The sequence below is a fragment of the Danio aesculapii genome, chromosome 20 (assembly GCF_903798145.1).
Source record: "Danio aesculapii chromosome 20, fDanAes4.1, whole genome shotgun sequence".
Lineage (NCBI taxonomy): Eukaryota > Metazoa > Chordata > Actinopteri > Cypriniformes > Danionidae > Danio > Danio aesculapii.
The window spans coordinates 26,015,131-26,026,736 of NC_079454.1; positions in this window are offsets into that span (position 1 = coordinate 26,015,131).

Below are 11,606 nucleotides of genomic sequence, written 5' to 3' on the forward strand. Positions count from 1 at the left end.
AGGAAGGCTGTTTAACTCCACTAATTGTCAGAGTAACATGAAAAACAAAGCTCTTTTTATCAGTAATTGAATTATGTACAGAGCAACAGTCGCCATGCAGTACAAATCAGAGACAGAAGAGGGACTGCCTGAATCTTGAGCTATGTGAGTCTGTCACCAGAGGCGGCAATAAACTCCATGCATTGATTGATCTGCGCTCATTAAAGTGAAAAACCAAAGCCCCTTCATGTCTCTTATGTGAGCGTCATTATTAGTCAGACAAAACGGATTTAAGCTTTTAACTACAGCTTGTATTGTGCTCAAAATGTGTGTCAAATAGTGAAATCTGCAAAATGGGAAGGGCATCTGTCGATTAAAATGTTAAACGCACTCTGTTTGACTTTAAATACGTTTATTTGTCAAATGAAGCTTCCCCAAATGACTTTAAGACTCGTGTCCTGCCTCAGCATTTCTGGGGATTCACGTCACAGGCATGTTTAAGCGCTATGTATAACCGTGTCTTTAAATAAGCTCTTTATGGGGAGCTGTTCAGTTTCCTCTCAAATGAGATATGTGTTTATGAAAAGATTAAAAGCGAGGGAAAAATCAGTCTGAATTATATAATTCCACAGGCACTGCTCTCATGATTATCATGTCAACAACATGACTGTCTCTATTTCCCTATGTGTCAGTTTCCTGCTCTGTACGGACTACAGGGACACTTGTGTAGTTGTACACAGATTTTGTAGTTGACAGATGAAGACATCCAGATGGCCGTGTGGAGTTAGTCACACTAGCCTGCTACGTTAGTCCAGCATGTAGAACTAAGCCGAGTTATGGCCATTTAATGGTCTGTTTTGGCCTTTCATGTCATTCTACAAGCTTAGCGTGCTACGCAACAACTTAGTCGCAGGATAAACAGACAAATCACATCTTGAAACGCAAGTGTGGAGGCGTCTGACACGCACATCTGGAGATGAATAGTGCTCAGGCTTTCAAAATCGCAGACAGAAATCTGGACTTTCATCAAGGTGACTGTACGAAAAAAAGATTTTCCTCCCACCCGTGCGTCTTTTCTTGCTTCCTTCACGATCGATGAAGATGAAAGCGAGGAATGGAAAGCAAAATTGTCTGAGTGATTTACAGTTGATCAGATAGGAGACCTCTTTCTCATATTTCACACTCCATGTAGATCTTCATAAATTCCTTTACTGTTAAAGGTAACACCTTGCACTGACGCTGAAGAGAGAAAGTAACTAAAGATGGGACGGTTCATTCATATTGCTCTGAATGGAATAAGTCCTGTCTTGTAAATGTGCACGTGCATGTACGGAAAATGAAAACTAATAAAAGTGCTGCACTGTGCTGGCCAAGCCAATAGTTGGTGATGTCACTTTAAAGAAACACTACTGACTGTAAAATGAACATGTAATTTTGTATGCGCGTGACATCACTATTTTCACAAAATCACTTTTTGTAGTATATGGTTAATAAAGGAGCCCATCATTAACTGGTAATGTCATTGAATCATTACACAAACACTGAGATTTATGACTGCATATGAGCTTTGGCTGGAGAGTTTTTAGTTTGTTTATTTTGTTTATCTATTTATTTATTTGGAGGTGGGAGTTTGTTCCCTTTCAATTACATACTTTACATACAAATTGCACTGCAGACTTGTTAACATAGACATGTTTACATTCACCTCACAAGTTTAATTTATGTTGGACTAAAGCAGTCATTGTTTGTTTTTTTAATAACAAACACTGTTTTTAATGTTTGTCTATAATAGTCAGTTGTGTTGCTCCATGGCGCATTTGCTATTTGCGTGGCGGACTTTGTAAGTGGAAAAACTGAATGCTTCACTAGTAAGAAAACAGTTAAACAGACCATCTGCAGCGCGAGGATAAAGAACGAGCCTACTCCATTCGGCCTCTTTACTTTCTCTTTCTTTCTTTCGTGGATAAGGAAACAGGATGTATGCACAGACATCCATTAGCCTACATAATTATTTTCGTTTGTTAATAATAATTATAATAATAATAATATACAAAAGCCCAACCCCCCCCCCCCACCCCCCGAGATGAAGAAGGCATGGAGGCAGTGGTTTTTATATTTATGTAGAAAATAATCATTTTTGTAATATTTTAATTCTTTTTCATTTTTAAAGTTATTTGTGTATTGCTGTACATCCTGTGTGTATTAGGCAATGTGTAAGTATTTAAGGCGCACACCTAACGCGATGTGCGCTGGACTTTAGACCTGATTTCAGGTGGTCTTTTACACAGTCTATTTTAGTTCCTGAAAATAGCAACGCGCCAACAATGCACCAAACACACCTATTTTCTAGACTGGAACGCCCATGAGTCCACAAAGTGATGCAAATGGATATGCTATTTAAACAATGTGGCGCAAAATGAGAAAATTAGAGTTGCAGTGGTCTGAAAATAGCAACACATCGCGGCAAACATGTCTTGCGCCTTATTGCGCCGGGTGTATGGTAGGGCCCTATAAATTTGAAGAGGTAGTTCACCCTAACCTGGGGATTTATTACTTACCTTTACTTGTTCCAAAACTGTTTGGGTTTCTTTCTTCTGTTGAACACAAAATAAGGTATTATGGAAAAAATGTGTACATCGGTAACTATTCACTTCTATAGTGTTTTTCCTACTCTGAAGATTAAGGGTTACAGTTTTTCAGCTTTCTTCAAATTATCTTATTGTGCGTTCAGAGGAATAAAGGAAATCCTAAAGGATCGTAATCATTGAGGGTGAGCGAATAGTAAGTGTGTGTCATGCAAAAAAAATAATAATAATTTAAACTATAGTAAGAATATAGACAGTAATTCAAACTATAGTAAGAATATAGTTAGATCTATATGGTCTCGAAAATACTTTATAATCAAACTATAAACAAACAATGTCAGTGAATTGCACAGCTTGTGCAAACATATCCATAATGCTTTTATCACGCTTTCTTAAGATGTGATCTTCTTTCTCACTGCTGTCATTTTTCTTTGTTTATTTTTGTTACAGAGAGTGTAGCACATTTACATAGTTATCTAAGCATAGCTCTCAGCAAATGGCTGCTTGTTAACAATGGATCTCAGCAAAAGTACTTTTTTACTTCTTATCAAAGAATGAAAAAGTACTTTTCTGTGAGTATCAGTGCAGTATTTTACATATGCATGAGTGCGATTTCGTCTGTAATTCACTTAATGGCCACCAGTGTTTCTAATAACAAATGTTTTTGAATTGTGCATATACCTGTAGTCCTTAACAGTATAACCCTTCCCACAAATTTAACACAGCTACCTTTTTTGAGGGCTGTAAACATTTAAATGTTATGTATGTTTTCATTATTAATGCAAAAATAAATATACATGCCGATCCACATTTTACTTAAAAGTATTCAAAAACTCTTGAAATGATGCTCAACTCTCATATCTACAGTAGTTTGAGTGATCTGTAGCTTGACTGCACTATTAGGCTCTGTTTCACACTACATCTGGCCTTGCATCATGTGCATGTTCTGAATGACTGAGGTGATATGCATCATATTTATCCTTAAAAAATTTATTGTGCACTTTATCATGTATAATAATGAAGGCTCTAGCTTGAATAAACCAAAACTAGATGCAGCCATTTACAGATTTATAGCTTTCTAAATGAATGTAATATGTCAAACTATGTTGCATCTTCTAAAGAAAATATGTAAATTTAAATATACAATTTACATATAAAACAATAAATAATAAAAATACATGCTTTTTTAAAAATTTGACAAAATTTAAGAAATCACATCATGTATCAGTCTTGTATCAACTTATTTTTTCTAAATTTGTATGCATATGAATGGATATTTAATGGAACGAAACATAATTCGACCTCTCCTTTACTGTGCCATTTTAATAGTAAAATGGAGAAAGCTGGCAAACAGCCTTCAATTTAAGCAAGAATTAGACTAATTACCCCTTATGTATTATTCCCTTAGGATGGTAAACCACTTCCATGACCACATGCTTCAAAAAGATGATGTATTATGTTTTTTAAGCATACCTCAGCACAACTGTTCAGATTATATCAGCAAGAATTAGACAATTAAACATCACAATGATTTATCTGCATCAATCCAATCTTCCACTGGTGTTCTTCAGATCTTTAACATAATGCAGCTGTTAGGCTAAAAATAAGATGGCTCTTAGCTTACCTTTTAAACAAACCTCCTGCCCAGGTACAGCAGACAGGCATGGACCAAATGTAGAAACGGTCTTACATTACTCAGCCGACTCGTATAAATCAACCAGCCATGAGCGAAAGAGAGAGAGGGAAAACAGCTCGTGTGGGTTTTCCATAGTGTGAAATAGTAGACGGTGGCCCCTGTTTGAATGTGAAGGATGGCTAACAGAAAGGTGTATAATTTCAGTGTTACCCCCGCTGCCTCGGGCAGACCTTAAATGCTGACGGTACTCAGTTTGCTGATCTGTGACCCACAGCGCTGCGTTACATCACCTCGCTACGCTGCCATCCGTATGCGTGTGTTATCCAGACATCACCCCCTTGGAATTAATGTTAATTTGTTTGTGCAAATATGTTGCCTGATAAGACGTTAAATCTCCCCTGTGACTTACGAACCAGCGCAATATGTTTCACTTTATGACTACAATTATTAGCTGAATTTATTATGTATGAACATAATCACTTTAAATCAGGCAATAACAAAGCATCGTTATTAGGCCGAACGAGAGAATATGGGTGTGAATTTGTTGTCCTTGAGGCTTCTAACAAATATGAAGCATATTGATTTTTAATTTCACAAAAGCACAACCAATAGTGATCCAGAAACCTTCAGCAATTATTGTTCAATCAGGAGACTAATGACTTAAAGCACAGGCCCAAATGAGCTCACTTTAGGGAAAGCATTGAACGCACACACATAATTTAATGCACTCAAGCATCTGTGGTGATGAAAGCAAACAACATTGGATCCCAGCAATCCAGGTTTTCAAGACTGTCGTTATGTTCACATGGGCTCATTACACATCAACGGATTGCTTTGCTTGTATCTAGAGACGTAATAAGCGTAGGGGATGTTACGCTCACATAAAAATTAATGGGAAAAGTCGTAACGTTCAGTATGGAGACTGTAATTTCACAGTTAAGAAATTCACAGTTTTATAGTGCAGTTGTTTGTTAATTCTTGTATACTGACCTTCATTTTTTACCGTTTATGATTCCTTTGCTGTCGTTCATGCTGAATTCCTAATTTGAGGTTAATAGACAAAATTTGTGTTCATTGGCACAGAAGGGATTTGAGCTCCTACAGACTTCAACACCGGCGCTGTGATGATAATCAATCATAAAGACATGATGATATACGAACCTTGAGATGTCAGTCCGCCTGAGAAGCACCATCAGCCGAATGGCCAGTTGGAAGAAAATAAAGATAATTGATAATCGGTATATGGATGCCACTGGCACTTATGGCAATTATATGAGGCATATAATCGTAAAAGTGTCAATTTGTGACGTGTCTTGAGATTGTTGATGTCATTCTTTCAACAGTAAAGATGACAGACCGTAATAATAAACGTCCAGGTCCAAAGAAACCTCAATGTCCACCCTCTATCTTGATTTAATAGTCACATTTTACATTTAAGTTTATTTAAAACTGGATTATGAGGTAGTTAGGTTTATAATATGCTATAATATGTTGATACCTTGTTGCAGAGCTGCTGTAACCAAATTGTATGACGAAAAACATTATGCCCGCCTGCCTAATATGCTGGTGTGCCCAAAAGCAACACAAAAAGACTGGATTCCTTTGAAGGACCGCTATGGGATCTGGCACCAAAAAGCAGATCCTTCTAGTCCTGTAGGTTTTGAGGTAGAATCTCTGTGGATCAAATGTTTTGCTCCAGCATATCCTGCAGAAGCTTATTTTAATCGAAATCTGGATAATTTAGAGGTCAGGGCACTCGTCATGTTCTTCAAACTATTCCTGAACAATGTCTGTAGAAAGGTACACTTTCCACCAGGGAACATCATAATGAAGAGGTGTTCCTGTTCTGCAGTAATGTTTATGTTGGTTGAAAATGCATGCCCAACCATAGTGCCATTTAAATATAGAACATGTCCAGACATAACAGTACATCCACTGTCTTGTCATTGTTTCACAATCGTGACATAAATTTCCCAGGTGATTGTTGTACACGTACTGTTCATTCTGATGATGTAATAGGAAATGTGACCGGAAAATCTTCAACCACTGTTCCAATGCTCAATTCTGACTTTCGTTTATCAATTGTAGGTGCTTTTGGTAATGGACAGGTGTCATAATAATGTCATAATAGCCACCCTGATTGTTCTCTGTTATCTTCAACAGTGTATCATGCACATTACTGTGCTTTTTTTTTTTTCCTCTCCGCTGGCTTGCATGGTTCGGGATCTATAGAGCTGCGCATAGTTGGATTTGCTCTTCAGTGTTTGGACTCTCAGTAGTGATTATTAAACCACACTAAAATGAGCTAAACTGAACTGAACTTAAACACTAAAAACTGAACTACACTGTTACAATTTACTATGACCTTTTATGTGAAGCTGCTTTGACACAATCAACATTGTATAAGCGCTATACAAATAAAGGTGAATTGAATTGAATTGAATTCATTTCTCTAATAAGCAAGATAAATATTTTGTGTGTCTTGTGCCACAGTAAACCTTCTGCTGGGTTGGACCGGATGGGATAATCTTTGCTTTGGTCACCCAAACCCATAGACCTGTTGGTGGTCCATCTTTCCTTGGATTGCAGTTGGTAAATTCTCATTAGTTGGCTGAGAGAAACCCTGACCCCTGCACAATTATGAATATAAAATAATATATAAAATAGTAGTTTAACCATTGTCTGAGTTTCCTGCAAAAGTCTCCTGCATCCAGCACTTTTATAATGAGAACTGATTGTTTGCTTACCGTCTAATCTATTCTGCTCTTATTATGCAGGCTCATTAGGAGATAAAAAATTATGGTTTCTTCAACCATGATAATATTTAGCCGTATCATGTTTATAACATTTCATTTGAAGTATAAGAGAGGCAAAAATATATTTAATGATATTCTGTCATTAAGTCATTGATCTACCTTAAGCACCTGGGATTGTATTAATCATTAATTCATATCGTTATTTTGTCTTAATTCATGGTAAAATATGCCAAAAAGTAAACAAGCCAGTGCCCAAGCAATTTAAAAAATGCTTCATGCTGAAGTGTCAGGTCCTTGGCACATGCCACTCATTGGTTTCAATTCCAGATTTTGGAGCTGTGTTAAAAGAAAATCCAGGAGATGACAGGAACAGATTTTTTTATAGCTTTTGTGCTGCTGTACAGCCAAAGATGGATTATAATCTTTTGAGGCTTTGAGGCTCTGTCCTGATGTCTGAACTACAAGAATTTATATACGCAGTTGGATATTACAGCTTGCATCAAGATCGCAAATTTATACTCGGCCAAAATTTAAGTCAACTTATTCTTTTTAACTAGTTTCTTAATCGTGTCCCATTCCTAAACTTAAAGGTCCTATAGGACATCTTTGAAAATGCTAATGTTTGCATAATAGAATTTAAAGCCTACACTGCAAAAAATGATTTTTGTACTTAGATTTTTTTATCTTGTTTCTAGTCCAAATATCTAAAAGTTCTTAAAGAAAAAAGTTTTCTTGACAAGCAAAACATATTATCTTGTTTTAAGAAATAATATGCCAAACTGAAGTGAGTTTTTCTTTAAAAGAATAATCTGCAAGTGGGGTAAAAATAATCTGCCAGTGGGGTAAGAAAAATAATCGTATGTCATAAGGAAAAACAAGATTATTTTGCTTACCCCATTGGCAGATTATTTAGCATGTTTTAAGGAAAAACTGACTTGATATTGGCATATTATTTCTGAAAACAAACATTATGTTTTGCTTGCCTAGAAAATGCTTCTTGATATAAGAATTTTTAGATATTTGGACTAGAAACAAGACAAAAAATATATACATATACGTACATATAATGTACATAAACGCCCCACCCTGAAAAAGGCCATCCAAAGTCACACATCCTGAAGGCATGAAGGCACTCTAGACAACATCACTATATCATGTAACATTCACCAAAGATAAACCTTTATAGCACAGTTAGTAATTACAATGCAAAACGTTTTTAAAAAATAAGGTACATTGATGTTTGCCTGAAAATTTTAGTCTGAACCATCCAGTCATATACTAAGTACTTTAAATATTTGCTTATTTAAATACAAACAAAATCTTTTATTTTAGTGTTTATCATTATCACCACACTTAAATCTAAATCAGTAATGAAATGCATTGGGTCTCATTCATTATTAATTGTGTGGATTGGTTCACATTTGTACACAAAGGAGAACATCTCACTAGAAATCTCTGCCTAATTCTCTACAGTATGTGCATATAGGCATGATTTATTTTCCTCTTAACCTCTTGAGTGTTTGGCATATTCATGTGCAGGAGAGTTTACATAAATCTATCCATATAAGGGCTTTATTAGGGCTTTTCTCACAACCTTTCATTTACAGATTTTCATCACTCTCAGTAAACATGTGACTCTCTCTACAGACAGACTCTCTCCAGAACGTCGAGCAGTGCCAAGTGTGCCACTCTTACAGCCAGTTCAAACACTATATACACCTTTTATATAGACACAGATTTTAGAATTCTCAGTAGTGCGTTTTGATGAATTACTACAGATATATAATATTAATATATATATATATATATATATATATATATATATATATATATATATATATATATATATATATATATATATATATATATATATATATATATTCATTCATTGGCCACTTTATTAGGTACACCTGTCCAACTGCTCGTTATTCCAAATTTCTTATCAGCCAATGACTTGGCAGCAACTTTAGTCATGTAGCATGCTTAAGACGAGGAGAAAACAGTAACTCAAAACAAAACTCTTTACAACTGAGGCATGCAGAAGAGTATCTCTGAATGCACGACAAGTTGAACTTTGAGGCAGATGGGCTACAGCAGCACAAGACCACGCCAGGTTCCACTCCTGTCAGCTAAGAACAGGATACTGAGGCTACCTTTTGCACAGGCTCACCAAAATTGGACAATAGAAGATTGAAAAAACGTTGCCTGTTCTGACAAGTCTCACTTTCTGCTGCGACATTCAGATGGTAGGGTCAAAAATTAGCGCCAACAATATAAAAGCATGGATCCATACTCCCTTGTATCAACGTTTCAGGCTGGTGGTGGTGATGTAATGGTGTGGGGGATATTTTCTTGCCACACTTTGGGCCCATTAGTACCAATTGAGCATCATGTCATGGCCACAGCATACCTGAGTATTGTTGTTGACCAATGTCCATCCCTTTATGACCACAGTGTACCCATCTTCTGATGTCATAAAGAGCGAATCATCTCAGACTGGTTTCTTGAACATGACAATGAGTTCACTGTACACAAATGGCCTCCACAGTCACCAGAGCTCAATCCAATAGAGCACATTTGGCATGTGGTGGATCGGGCGATTTGCATCATGGATGTGCAGCCAACTAATCTGCAGCAACTGCGTGATGTTATCATGTCAATATGGACCAAAATCTCTAAGGAATATTTCCAGCACCTTGTTCTTGTCCTTGAATCTATGAATCCATGAAGGATTAAGGCACTTCTGAATGCAAAAAGGGGTCCAACCCTGTACTAGTAAGGTGTACCTAATAAATATTATATGTATATAGTCGTCAACATTTGAAGTGGATCAACATAGTTTTACAAAATTGTCTGAAGACAAGAATAGGTGTTGTTCATGTTTAATATTATTTTAAGAGGAAATATTTCATGTGCTTTTTTGTTGTTGTTGTTGTTGTTGTTGCACATGTGGTTTCGGTTTATTTTTGCATGTAAAAAAAAGTATGGTGCAAAATGTTTTGGTCAATTATAATTTGTTTGTGAAAATGCCTATAGCAAATGATAACTATTGTCTTCCTTACAATAAAAACAACAATGCCCTAGTATAGATCAAAGCTGCCATATGATGTTCAGAAGACCCTGTTAAGTGCTTTGTTTATTTCACACTGTGCGAACTTCATTTACTTCACATTGCGCCAATCTAAGCTGGAGGCCCTAAGCAATCATTTGCCCCGAGGCAAAGGCCCCCTTTGGCCTAGTCTGTAATCCGCCTTTGTGTGGAGCTTATTATTGTTTTTACTTTACGTTAATTGATTTTTATGTGAAACACAATTAAACTGTCATACAGTTTAACAACAGGCCATGAAACAAAATAATGACAAAAAATAAGTTATTTTTGGTATCTTCTTGGAGGAAAGACGAAGACATAAGAAGGGAGGAGAAATTCTTCAGCTCTTATTGATAGTCTGACTGCCCGTAATGAGATGCCAGCAAAGTTTAGAGTCATCTCATCATTAAGGCGCCCACATGGACTTTTGACTTTAAGCATAGGTAAAATTTCCTTGAGGGAAAGAAAAGAGGGATTATGTAAGCTTTGAGGGGATTGGAGCACGTACATCCCAGTTCCTCTGCCTTGTTTCATCTTTTGATTCAGTTAATTCTTTGTAGGGTAAAGAAGGAGGTGAAAGCGCTGACTGCCAGCTGAATATTCTCTCTCTCTCTCTTTCATTTGTCCTTCTCCCTCTCGCAGCCTTTCTTCCTCTTCATCTTATGCTCTTTCATTCGCACTTTCTCTCTCATCTCTAGACGCAGTGCTCTTTTACTCGTTTCTCCTGTTTTTGTTGCTCCTGCCACCTCACAAGTCGTTTTCACTGTTTGCTCTTCTCTGCACCCCACTTTCCATCACAGTGGGACACAGCATACTGATGCTGACAGGAAACACTCCAGAGTCACATCCGAGTTCGCTGGCAGCTCATTTTGCCAAGCTTATTCCAAACACACTGCTGTGTACAAATAGGCAGTGTTGACCCCACTCTGGGCCACATACAGTAACTGTCCATACTTATAACAACTACCAGAAATTGTTCAACAAAACAGCAGAGCACAAACAACCACTTGTTTCCATTCATGAAGAACTGATGTTGTGTGCAAGAGAAAGCAAACTCAGGTGACTAAATTAGAATTTGACCAAAAAACAAGTCATTTTATTACATCATTTTTATAGAAAACTAAATTGTACAACAGAACATTTTACATTCAAAGATATACAAGTTTTCAGAAATCCACATGAAATAATAGGCAAGGCAAGTGTATTTATATAGCATATTTCATATTAAGTGGCAATTCAAAGTGCTTTACATAAACAAGAATAAAAAGACAAGTATAAGAAAATAAAAAAACAGATAATAAAGATGATTAAAACAGATAAAAATGTGTTAAAACATGTTATAAAAGAATTAAAATGAAAAAAAAGACACAATAGTGCGATCTGTCGGACGTAGCACAGTGCTCATTCAGTAAAAGCACAGCTTAACAGATGTGTGTTCAGTCTTGATTTGAATGTGCCTAATGTTGGAGCACATCTAATCATTTCTGGAAGCTGATTCCTGCAGTGAGGGGCATAGTAGCTGAAAGCCGATTCACCCTGCTTTGACTGAAGTCTTGGAATTT